Raw genomic sequence first — 10847 nt, 5'->3', positions numbered from 1 at the left:
AAAATGTCTGTTCATATCCGCTGCCCATTTTTTGATTGGGTTTTTTTTGTTGTTGTGTTGTATCAGTTCTTTATATATTTTGGAAACTAACCCTTGCCAGATGTATGCTTTGCAATTATTTTCTCCCAGTTGGTGGGTTGTCTTTTCATTTTGTTCAAGGTTTCCTTTGCCTTGCAGAAGATTTTTAGCCTGATATAGTCCCATTGTTCATTTTTTCTTTTGTTTTCCTTGTCTGAGTAGACATGGTATTCGAAAAGATCCTGCTAAGTAAGACTGTTGTCAAAGAATGTACTGCCTGTATTTTCTTCTGGGAGTTTTATGGTTTCAGGTTTTACGTTCAAATCTTTAATCCATTTTGGGTTAATTTTTGTGTATGGTGAAAGATAATGGTCTACTTTCATTCTTTTGCATGTGGTTGTCCAGTTTTCCCAACACCATTTATGTTCCTTTCCTTTCTCCATTGTATGTTCCTGGATCCTTTGTCAAAGATTAGCTGTCCATAGGTGTGTGGTTTTATTTCTTTCAACTCTGTTCCATTGATCTGTGTGTCTGTTTTTGTGCCAGTACCATGCTGTTTTGATTACTATAGCTTTGTAGTACATTTTGAAGTCAGGGATTGTGATGCTTCCAGCTTTGTTCTTTTTTCTCAGGATTGCCTTGGCTATTCAGGGTCTTTTGTTGTTCCATGTAAGTTTTAGGATTCTTTGTTCTATTTCCCTGAAGAATGTCATTTGGGATTCTTATTGGGATTGCATTGAAACTGTAGATTGCTTTTGGTAATATGGACATTTTAACTATGTTTGTTCTTCCAATCCATGAGCATGGAATAGCTTTCCATTTTTTTAATGTCTTCTTCAATTTCTTTCAATAATGACAGAGTTTTCGGTGTATGGATTTTTCACCTCCTTGGTTAAATTTACTCCTAGATATTTTATTCTTTTTGTTGCTGTTGTAAATGGGATTGTATTCTTGACTTCTCTTTCTGCTAGTTTGTTATGAGTGTATATAAATGCAACTGATTCGTGTAAGTTGATTTTGTACCCTACAACTTTGCTGTAGTTGTTGATTATTTCTAACAGTATTCTGGTGGATTCTTAAGGGTTTTCTCTCTCTCTATATATAGAATCATGTCATCTGCAAACAGCAAGAGTTTCACTTCTTCCTTTCTGATTTGGATACCTTTTACTTCTCTTTGTTGCCTAATTGCTTTGGCCAAAACCTCCAGTACTGCGTTGAATAAGAGTGGTAGGAGTGGGCATCTTTGTCATGTCCCTGTTCTCAGATGGATAGCTTTCAGTTTTCCCCAGTGAGTATGATGTCAGCTGTGGATTTGTTATATATGGCCTTTATTATGTTGAGGTACTTTCCTTGTATCCCCATTTTATTGAGAGTTTTTATCATACATGGATGTTGGATCTCGTCAAATGTTTTCTCTGTGTCTATTGAGATGATCATGTGATACTTATTCCTCATTTTGTTAATGTGGTGTATCACATTGATTGATTTGCAGACGTAGAACCATCCCTGTATCCCTGATATAAATCCCACTTGATCGTGGAGTATGATCCTTTTAACATATTGCTATATTCAGTTTGCCAATATTTTGTTGAGGATTTTTGCATTGATGTTCATTGGCAATATTGGCATGTAATTTTCCTTCTTTGTGTTGTTCTTCTCTGGTTTTGGTATCAGGGTGATGTTGGCCTTAAAGAATGAGTTATGAAGCATTCCATCTTCTTCAATTTTTTGCAATAGTTTGAGAAGGATAAGTATTAAATGTTCTTTGAATGTTTGGTAGAATTCTCCCGAGAAGCCATCTGGTCCTGGACTTTTGTTTCTTGGGAGGTTTTTGATTACTGTTTCAATCTCTTTACTTGTGATTGTTCTATTCAGATTCTCTATTTCTTCTTGACTTGGTTTTGGGAGGTTGTATGAGTCTAAGAATTTATCTACTTCTTCTAGGTTATCCAATTTGTGGGCATATAGTTTTCCATATTATTCTCTTACATTCCTTTGTATTTCTGTGGTATCTATTGTAATTTCTCCTCTTTCATTTCCAATTTTGTTTATTTGAGCCTTCTCTCTTTTTTTCTTAGTAAGTCTGGCTAAGGGTTTGTCAATTTTGTTTATCTTCTCAAAGAACCAGCTCTTAGTTTCACTGATCCTTTCTACTGTTTTTTTTTTTTTAGTTTCTATTGCATTTATTTCTGCTCTAATTTTTATTATTTCCTTCCTTCTGCTAACTTTAAGTTTTGTTTGTTCTTCTTTTTCTAGTTCTGTTAGGTGTAGTTTAAGATTACTTCTTTGAAAATCTTTCTTGTTTGTTGAGATAAGCTTGTATTGCTATAAATTTCCCTCTCAGCACCACTTTTGCTGCATGCCATAAGAGTTGGTATGTTGTATTTTCATTTTAATTTGTCTCCAGATATTTTTTGGTTTATTCATTGATCCAATAGTTGTTCAGTAGCATGCTGTTCAGTCTCCACATATTTGTGACTTTCCCAGCTTTTTTCTTGTAGTTGATTTCTAGTTTCATAGCATTGTGGTTGGAAAAGATGCTTGATATGATTTCAATCTTCTTTAATTTATTGAGGCTTGCCTTGTTTCCCAACATATGGTCTATCTTTGAGAAAGTTCCATGTGCACTTGAGAAAAGTGTGTATTCTGCTATTTTTGGATGGAATGTTCTCTCTCTATATATATCTATTAAGTCCATCTGATCTAGTGTTTCATCTAAATTTGCTGTTTACTTGTTGACTTTCTGTCCGGACGATCTATCCACTGATGTAAGTGGGGTGTTCAGGTCCCCTACTATTATTGTTTTGCTATTAATTTCCCCCTTTAGGTCTGTTAATAGTTGCTTTATGTACTTTGGTGATCCTGTGTTAGGGGCATATATATTCATAAGTGTTATGTTCTCTTGGTGGAATGTCCCTTTTATCATTATATAAGGCCCTTCTTTGTCTCTCACTGTCTTTTTTATCTTGAAGTCTGCTTTGTCTGATGTAAGTATGTCAATGCCTGCTTTCTTTTGTTTGCCATTTGCTTGGAGTGTCATCTTCCATCCCTTCCCTCTAAACCTTTGTTTGTCTTTAGAGCTGAGATGTGTTTCCTGGAGGAAGTATATTTTTAGGTCTTGTTTTTTAATCCATCCTGTCACTCTTTGTCTTTTGATTGGAGAATTCAATCCATTTACATTTAGAGTGATTTTGGTATATGAGGGCTTAATACGGCCATTTTAGCTCTTGTTTTCCAGTTGTCCTATATTTTCATTATTTCCTTTCCTTGTATTTCTGACTGCCATTTAAGTTTGGTCGTTTTCTGTGATGGTTTTCTTTTTATTTATGATTTATGGCTCTGCTCTGATATTTTGTTGAGTGGTTACTATGAGGTTTGTATAAAGGATCTCATAGATGAGATAGTCCTTTTTCTGATAGCCTCATATCTCCATTAGCCTAAGCATGTTCCATCCTTTTCCTCTTCTTCTAAGTTATTGTTGTCACAAATTATTCTTTTTTGTGTTGTGATTTTTTGACTAAATTTAAGTGTTTATAGTTATTTTTGATGCATTCCTTCTCATTATCTTTTATGTTATAATTGAGTGTTTGCTAACCTGTTATGATTGAGAGCTGCAATTTTCTGATTTTGTCTGTCTATTTATCTCCTTGCTCAAAGCTTTGTAAACTTTTGACCTTTTGTTCACATAGGAGGGCTTCCTTCCTCATTTCTTATAAGAAAAGTCTAGTGCTGATGAACTCCCTCAGCCTTTGTTTATCTGGGAAAGCTTTTATTTTTCTGTTGTATCTGAAGGATATTTTCGCTGGATAGATTACTCTTGGCTGAAAGTTTTTTACTTTCAGTATTTTGAATATATCATTCCATTTTCTCTTAGCCTGTAAGGTTTCTGCTGAAAATCCACTGAAAGCCTGATAAGGGTTCCTTTGTAGGTTCTTTTCTTCTGCCTTGCTATGCTTAATATTTTTTCTTTGTTATTAACTTTTACTGGTTTTACTATTATATGCTTTGGAGGTCTTTTTGCATTGATGTAATTATGAGTTCTGTTGGCTTCCTGTGCTTGTAAGTCCAGTTTCTTCCCCAAGTTTGGGAAGTTCTCAGCTATTGTTTCTGTGCATGAGCTCTCTGTTCCTTTCTCCCTCTGGAATACCTATAATCCTCATGTTGCTTTTCCTAATTGAGCCCAATATTTCTTGAAGAATTTCTTCATTTAAAAAAAATCTTCATTCTCTCTCCTCCTCCACCTGAAGCATTTCTAGATTCCTGTCCTATGATTCACTAATCCTGTCCTCCATAACATCAGCTCTATTTTTTATGGTTTCTAGATTATTTCTTATCTCATTAATTGTGTTTTCATATCCAGAACTTCTGTATAGCTTTTTTTAAGGGCTTAAATCTCTTTGGTGAAATATCTGCTAATTAATTTTATTCCTCAGCTCACTGAACTGTCTTTCTGAGTTTTCTTGTAATTTATTGTTTCTTTATGACGACTATTTAAAATTCTCTGTCATTTAGATTGTAAATTTCTGTGACTTCAGGATTGGTTTCTGGAGACTTGTCATTTTCCTTCTGCTCTGAAGTGTTACTGTCATTTTTCATGGTGTTTGATGAGCTGATCCTTTGCTGGTGCATTTGTGGTAGCATCAGGTTGCAGATTCCACCTGCCAGCACTGAGGGGGAGCAGGAGCTGTGTTTCTGATCCCTCCCTTTCTGTGGAAGTTGTGCAGTTATGGCTGTGTTTGCACATTGGCTACAGCCACTCAGCAGGTTTCTCTCATGGGGGTGGCACCTTTGTGATCAGCAGATGGGTTGCACATGCATGGGCTAGCTCTGTGCTTGCAGATGGTTTCACTGAGCTACTGTGCTTGGTGGGTGGGGTGCCCTCACAGGGACTGAGCCACCACCAACTTGCCACTCAATGGGGAGCAGGGCCACCTCAGCATGGTAGGTGCTCCCACAAGTTGGGCCCCAAAGGCATTCACATGCATGGGCTGTGGCTGCCCCTGCCTCCTCTTACAGTCATGCTGGTCACTGTGTGAGGACCTGCGGCTTGGCTCACTGCCACCAGGGAGGGGGGTGGTTCCACTTACCTTGTTCCACTGCTTCCTGGGGATCCAATATACCCACCTTCAGATGCATGGTTGTGTGGATCTCTCAGGCTTCCTGTTGTGCTGTGTGGGAATCCTCTGTTGGTTAACATACATCAGTTTAGTTGTAACTTAGAGGAGAGAGACAAGGGGAATTGCTCACTCTGTCACGGTGCTGACATCACTCTCCAACATAGAATTTTATACCCAGAAAAGCCATGTATTAGTTTGCTAGGGCTGCCATAACAAGTACCACAAACTGGGTAGGTTAAAATGGAAATTTATTCTTTCACAGTTATGGAGACCAGAAGTCCAAAATCAAGGTGTCGGCAGGGTTGTTTCCTTTTAGAGGCTCTGAGAAAGAATCTGTTCCATGTTTCTCTCCTGGCTTCTGTGGTTGTCAGAAATCCCAAACATTCCTTGGCTTATAGATGCATCTCTCCAGTCTCTGCCTCTGTCTTCACTTGGCCTTCATTCCTCTATGTGTGTCTCTGTGTCTTCACGTGGCCTTCTTATAGAGACACCAGTCATTGGATTTAGTGTCCACCTAATCAAGTATGATCTCATCTTAACTTAATTATATCTGTGAAGACCCTATTTCCAAATAAGGTCACATTCTGAGGTTCCAGGTGGACATGAATTTTGGGGAGACACTATCCAACCCAGTACAAATCATCAACCAAGTACGAGGGCAGAATAGAGACATTGGGGGCATGTAAGGACTGAAAAATGATATCTTCAATGCACTGGATCTCAGGGAGTTTACTGGAGGATGTGCTTTCCCGAAATAAGTAAACTAAGAAGGAGGGAGACATGCAGCCAGGTAAAAGGAAATAGAACAGGGAACGCAGAAATAAGAGTCCACCTAGAGCAGAAAAACGTGGTGCTCTGGCTGTGACGTGTCCCAGAGCAAGGGAAAGACAATGCCAAGTATTTGATACCTTTGAGTTTTTGGAAAATAAAATTTACATTTGTTTGACAGAGCTGAAATTCGAAGATAAAACAGAAGTTGAATAAGAAAGAGATATTTGTAGTCCCTTCTTGGCTCAATACTAAGCAATCTTTACATAGTGATAAAATAGCAACCCTAACTTTTGATTTAACAAAAACTTAAGGGACTATATCAAGAAGGTAAGAATGGATAATTATGTTGGATAAATTGCTAAGTATTCAATCAGCAGTCAGCAGATAATGTATAAAATTAATATGACATAAAATTGCAATGTTAGCACATTATTTAGAAATAGGTAAAAACGAGAAGAAACTAATAAAAGTGTATATGGTAACTTCTGGGAAATGGATCTGGGCAAGGGAGAGGAGGTGATGGCTGTCTTTTATTATGATCCTTTTAGTGTTATTTAATTTTTTAAATTTTGAGCAAGTAATACTTTTATAGCCATTCAAATTAAAAAAGAAAAGTATAATACAATATGCATAAGGATTATCTATGAATGTGTAAAAATGCAGCTTCTGTGTTTACATCCAGAGTCTAATTTAGTAGGATTGCTGGGCCTGGAACTCTGCATTTTAATGAGGCCTATGAAATTCTGATGGGAGTGGTCCCTAGACCTTACTTCGAGAAACACTTGTCTATAAAACAGCCACAACATTGCTAGGACATCAGCTCCAGCTGGTTTCTGGCAGAAACTAAGCAAATCTGATCCTATGTTAGCTGTGTCCATTCCCCTATTGACATTGGGGTAAAATTGTGCTGCATGTTAAAACTCTACTTAATTGAAAGTTATTCTAACTCCAAGAGTAAGTGATGAAACAAGAGACCTAGATGCTGAGTTCAGGAAATGTTTTCAGGAAGTTGGGAAGAGTCTTCCAATCAGGCAAGTTGCAAACATTGGCAGAAGCCCTGAGGACAGTCACTCCTGTGTTACTAAAATGCATATGTAAAAAGGAATGTCATGGATTCTGCCCCGCCGTGCAGTCAGTCCATTGCTATGGAATAGCTGTGAGTGTGAAGGGGTCTGAGGTCACATCCCAGCCCGTGTCAAGGAGAATCTTAGAAAGGTATCCCGTGGAAACGCTGAAGTGAAAGCTGTTGCTGAAATCTGCTACCCAAACAGTGACAGAAGTGTCCCAGTGATAGCAAAGCTACTGTAAAAGGCTGATAAAGCCCATGATCAGCCCTCTCCAAAATTTCACACAACCCTGTTCCTTGGTCGCCCCTGAGAGTTATCACTAGCTTCCCAAACAGAGTCATTAGGGATGGTTCTTAACTTCTGTGGAGTAGCTCCTGGGAGCCAGACACTGTATAATGCTCTTCACACATGCCAAATCGCACAAAACCAATTTCACAGATGAGAAAAATGGAGGTTCCAAGAAGTTAAGCCACAAACCCAGCATCACAAAACCAGTATTTAGCAGGACAAGTCTTATTCTTATTCTTTCCATGATTCTGAATTGCATCCTGGACCATCTTTAAACCTACAGGATGTCAGATAACAGAACAAGATCATTAGCATCGAAGCTGTGGAGTGTGGTTCATTTATCACTGCAAATGTGTTCACTGAACAGAAATCCTGCTGGTCTGGCATGAGGACTCTTATGTAGAGGGAGCTGAACACAGCAACACAGCATGACAGACCTGATGGAGCTCCTGCAAGAATCTCCAAAACACCGACACAGCTCTCTGTCACAGCTATGAATGAAACACCCGCAGCCGGCTGGACGTGCCTGGGATGAGAATGGGTTACACGAATGGAGTGGCTAATTTTAAGCAAAGACCAAATTCTTAAGATGAGGTCACCAGTTGAAGGGTTTCATAAAGAAGCTCCAGATACCAAAGAAAGTAGCAAATTCTTAATCACAGAATTTATAAACTGAGGGAATTTTAGGGAAGATTAGCCCAACCTCTCCATTTTACTGATAATGATGATGAAGAGGAGGAACATGATAAGAGTTAACATTATTTCTCTTCCACATGCCACGCATTGTGCTAAGTATTACTTCATTTAATCCAATGAAATTGGTACAATTTTTATCCCCATTGTATTTATGAAGAAATCAAGGCCCAGAGATGCAGTGATTGATCCAAGGTGACACAACTAGTTAGGGGTAGGGTTAGGACTAGAATTCAAGCAACTGATGCCTAATCCTGGCTATTTTATTTTGTACCTTACAGCCAATTTCTCTTCCCTTTAGAATGCGTGAAAAGAATACAGTCTTTGGAAGAACCAGGCAAATCCAGATCTAAATCCTGCTTTACCCTGGACTGTGTGCCCTTCTCTTGCTGAGTCCTGGAACCCTCATTTATAAAATGGAGGTAATGATATCTTACTCTTCCTTTTGTTGCCAGTATTAAATGAAATAATGTGTATGAAGTACCTATCACAGCATCTGGGACATAGTAAGAACTCACCAAATGTGTTTTTTTTCCTTTTCCCTCTCCTTCTTGCCTTAGGTGCGGAAATGGTGTCTATTTGGCCTTTTCAGTATCTGCCCTTTTAATATCTTTTTTTTCTTTTTTGAGGAACATTAGCCCTGAGCTAATATCTGCCGCCAATCCTCCTCTTTTTGCTGAAGAAAACTGTCCCTGAGCTAACATCCGTGACCATCTCCCTCTACTTTATATGTGGGACGCCTGCCAGAGAATGGCTTGACAAGCAATGCATAGATCTGCACCCGGGATCAGAACTGGTGAACCCCGGGCCGCTGAAGCAGAAGGTGCGAAATTAACCACTGCGCCACCAGGCCAGCCCCAGTATCTGTCCTTTTAGATAGTAATCACCATATACCATCTTGATCTTCCAAATGGATCGACTATATATTTGCATGCATATGAGGACCCACACAATGAAGTATTTCAATACAGAATCCACATAGTCAATCCCCCTTCCCCATGAACGCAATGGGGTTCATGGTTTAACCAAAAATATATTTTAAGGACAAAGAGCCAGGAGAGACAATTACTTTTTGTTGGATTACTTACCTGATTTTTGCCTGGCTAAATTGTATCCAATCATTTTCATTCAGATCAAAGGACCTCTTCTTGAAGAAACCTTCTCTGGATCCCAGCCTGGGGAAAGAAGTCCTTCTCTAAATTCCCACGGTGCTCTCCGCGTACCTTCACCGTAGCACTGCTACATTAAATTAACACTCTTTCTGGGTCTTCCCAGCTAGACTATGAGCTCAGGCACATGTCACATTTTATTTATCTTTCTATTCCCTATTTCTGGCATAATGCATGCTATAAGGTAGATGCTCTATATAGGAGGCCAAGCTGAACAGAAAATCTGCAAATTGCATCTACTCATTAGCAGAGCTTCAAACAAGTGAGCTCTAGGCCAGCACTTCTCAAACGTACATGTGCACATGAATCACCTGGAGATGTTGTTAAACTGTGATACAATTGACTTGGGTGGAGCCTAGAGATTCTGCATTTCTAACAAGCTCTCAGGTGATGGTCTGCTGCTGGTTCACGGACCATCAGCTACACTTTGAGTAGCCAGGATTGTGGCTCTCCAAGGCCATGAAACACAGGGAAACTGTAGATCAACTTATTTCATATCAGAAAAAACTTTTTTTTACTTTGCGGAAGTGCTGGTAACAGAGAGGGTAAAAGATGACTTACGCCGTTTACTAGTCTGTTCTCATAATATCCATCATCCTGGAGTCTGATATATTCTTTTGTAAGAGATTGCAAACAGTTGTCAAGTGAGCAAGGCCTCCACATAGCTGTTGTCCTCATCAGAGGAGACGAGAACTTCCTTATCAGTGGCATTTGTGTAGAGGACAACTTCTAGCTGGTATAGGACTTTTTCTCAATACAGAATCCAAATTCAGTTTGGGAAGCAGAAGCTTGGAGAAGAAGGGAGGGAGGCCAACAGGTTACTCACCAGGCTCAGCAAGATAGGCTTTATTCATTTATCTCCTCCTACACAAAGAAAAGTAGTTATTGAACACCTATTAAATTTCTGATGTACGACAAGGTGAGAGGTGCTAAGCTTGTCAAGGTGGACAAGGGAGGACCAGAGAAGAAATTTAGTCAAAAGAAAATTCCAGAATTCTGGATCAGACGATAGAAAGAGGTTTTAATTTAGGGAATCCAATAGGGAGTGCACACATGTTCAACTATGACTATTCAAATTCTCAACCACACTGCTCACATTCAGATAATAGATCTAAGAATCAGATTTAAAATGTCAAATGAAGTTTTCCAGAGAGATCACAGGATTCTTAGTCATCTGTAATTCTGACCAGCTGTTCCACAGTGCATTGTCCATGCCATGTAAGACTGCGGTGGCTCAGCTGTGGGTCATTTCTGCACAGAACCCCTGGGAAAATGCGTATCTGATGCGTGTGCCGTGGCTCCTTTTTGAGCAAGTGCAATTTTGCTTATCAATGACTCCATAGTCAAACAGATCGCCTATTGTGGAATGGTTCAAGATTTTTTAAAAGTTTACTGGGTTTTTTTAAGCTTATATAAAAAGGCCTTTCAGCAACTCATCACACTTGCTATGACCTCAGCTTCCACTAATCCCCAGGTTTCCAATCCAGTCATACTGGCCCCCGTACAAGCCCTGCTCACACAGTCTCAATTTCCCCACTCAACTCAGTGCACAAACAAACACACAGGTCTTGCTGGCTTTTGTATCCTGGTCATTGCTCATGCCAGTTCCTCTCCTCTCCATCAAATCAAATCATATTTATCTTTCAAGGTGACTTTGCTCATTCATTCATCAATTCTTTATTGAATGCCTTTTAAGTGCCAGGCACTATCCTAGGTGTTGGGGG

The sequence above is a fragment of the Equus przewalskii genome, chromosome 15, assembly GCF_037783145.1.
Source record: "Equus przewalskii isolate Varuska chromosome 15, EquPr2, whole genome shotgun sequence".
Lineage (NCBI taxonomy): Eukaryota > Metazoa > Chordata > Mammalia > Perissodactyla > Equidae > Equus > Equus przewalskii.
The sequence above is the reverse complement of the archived record's forward strand: the minus strand, read 5'-3'. Positions refer to the sequence as shown.